Below are 2,497 nucleotides of genomic sequence, written 5' to 3'. Positions count from 1 at the left end.
TAAGGGCATAAATAACATTACATTGGTTAGAGGGCCCTTGTTGGGTTTGACTTGTACTATATTCAGTGGTGCATTAGTTGGTGCTTGTGAACTAATAGGTTGATGATGCCTAGGGTTAGGCTCTGGTTGACTAGGTAAAGTTTCTTTCTCCCTCTCACACATAATTGAGATAACTTGGGTGAGTTCTCTCATAAGATTTTGATGGCTTGTCATGAGGAGGGCCATATTTTTTTTTCAAGTCACTTATTCTACTTGCCTCTCCAATGTTGGTAAACCCAGGGGGTTGCTAATAAGATGATAGGAGAGGGGTCCTGCGAAAGCCTAAGGTCGTACATTTGACCTAGGAAAAGTATTTTGAGAAAAAGATTGTTGTGAAAAGGGAGGCCTTTGGGGTCCAGGTTGACCTTGATTATGAAAATTGAAAGGCCCTGCTTGGTTGCCCTAATTCCAAGAGAAATTTGGGTGATTTCTCCATCCTGGATTGTAAGTGTTACTATATAGATTATTCTGGTATAAGGCATTAACACTATCATTAGAAGCACCCCCAAAGGTGTTGGGGCATTCTTCTATGACATGTCCAAGGGACTGGCACCAAGCACAAATCTTAACCAAATTGACTGATGATGGCTCTTTAGGAATAATAGCCTCAATCCTCTTGATTAGAATATCCAAATGGGCTTCCTAGGCTACTATCCCATCTAAAAAATATCCTTTCCCTCCTATGGTTCTGTCACTCTCTTGGGTTGATTCCCACTCATGAGCTTTGTTAGCTAAGTCAAGTAAGAATTCTCATGCCTTTCCTTCATCTGTAAAGGATGTGAATCCCTCAGGGCACATAGAATCTATCATTTGTTTAGTTGGGTAATCAATACCCTCATAAATTATTTGACATAAATGCCATAAGTCTAGGCCATGGTAAGGGCATTCTTGGAGTAGATCCTTGAATCTCTCCATAAGTTTGGAAAAGGACTCACTAGGTTTTTGCCTAAACTGAAGGATATCACTTCTAAGCTTATTGGTCTTATGAATTGGGAAAAACTTCTTAAGGAAGACAACTGTGAACGGTTCCCATGAGGTAATGGAATTTGTGGGTAACCCATACAACCACTTTTTAGCTTAGTCTTTTAATGCAAAAATGATAAACCTAAGCTTAATAGCATCATCAGAAAGCTATTGGATCTTTATTAGAACACATACCTCTTCAAATTCCATTAGAAATAGGTATGCATCCTCAGAGGTCAACCCATGGAAGTGGGGCAACATAATGATGTATTGAAATTTGAGTTTAAAATTATTACCCTGGGCTTATGGCAGAACTATGCAGGAAGGTTGAGCTGTTCTAGCAGGGTAGAACCTATCTTTTAGAGAGTTAGGTGAAGGGTTTTGATGTTGGTCTCCCATATTGAAAGGTTTTAAAGAGAGCAAATGTATAAGGTCACTACTTGTTGAATCTCTTCTTTCTAACCGATTCTTAGTATTTCGTACATACCTAACACTCATGCAACAGAAAACTACCCACAACTAGAGTAAGACAAGCACAAAAGAATGGATAGCAAAACTTTTTTTTATGATTTTTTGATATTTTTTTATTTTTTTTTTTAGCTTTTTGGGAGCTTACCGGTAGGGATCCGGGGTTGCTCAGATTAATTCCTGAGGTATTGCTATAGGGTGAAACCTGTCTTTATCATACTATGAGGCATGGCGACCTCCATCGATACAACTATTATTGCAAGTTCTTCTCAGGAATTCAATAAAAGAAAAGGAAAAACAAAACAAAGCAAACAAAGCACTCCGATTTACCAAAAGAAAGTAAAAAATAACATGGAACTGTCTCCCCGACAACGGTGCCAAAAACTTATTTGAGAATTTAAAATGTAACCGCAAGCATATGGATCAGTATAGCTATGGGTCGAACACAGGGAGAGTAGCCACTTTATTTTTTTGCTTCTTTTAACAATGTGAAAGTGAACTGATTAATGATTGTGATCTAATTCTAATTACCGTCCTAAACATATGTATCTAAAACAACGTCCTAACCATTCGTCATCTAAGAATTTAAACACGCAAGCCACGCAATTAAAATTAAATAAATAAATAGCTAAAAATAAACACCCCACGTAATTAAAAAGCAATGAAGGAAAAAATGCTGAAATAAAAATAAAGTAAAAGAAAGGGGATAAAACTAGAGAGAGACTCACAAGTAGGTTTCCCTACTTAGTCCGAGGGATGCATCATAATATGAGCTTCCCTACTTGACCAGAGAGTCACTCTTATAAGGGTTACTCTACTTGGCTTTAGGGAAAGGGAGACAATTAAAATAAAAACAATAAAATGATCGTTCTATGGCTAGGAGGGGCAAAGCCAACACATACACTAGCCATGAACCTTGGGGGAAAGGGATAGCAATAATATAACGACTGAAATTAAAATCCTAAATTAAGAAAGAAAGGGTAGTTAGAAGAGGGAATGAGAGGGGGGAGAGAAGACTACTAAAGGA

The 2,497-nt window shown here is 37.7% G+C and overlaps 1 non-coding gene across 1 annotated transcript; it reads left to right on the top strand.

Moving 5' to 3' along the window:
* The first annotated feature begins 907 nt into the window (after nucleotides 1-907).
* Nucleotides 908-1,014, top strand: LOC122070092. The gene has a single exon (XR_006137667.1). It is a non-coding gene; the product is annotated as a small nucleolar RNA R71 (small nucleolar RNA).
* Nucleotides 1,015-2,497: the final 1,483 nt, after the last annotated feature.

Source organism: Macadamia integrifolia, unplaced genomic scaffold (genome assembly GCF_013358625.1).
Source record: "Macadamia integrifolia cultivar HAES 741 unplaced genomic scaffold, SCU_Mint_v3 scaffold821, whole genome shotgun sequence".
NCBI lineage: Eukaryota > Viridiplantae > Streptophyta > Magnoliopsida > Proteales > Proteaceae > Macadamia > Macadamia integrifolia.
Note: the sequence above shows the minus strand (reverse complement) of the source record. Positions and strands in the feature narration are given on the sequence as shown.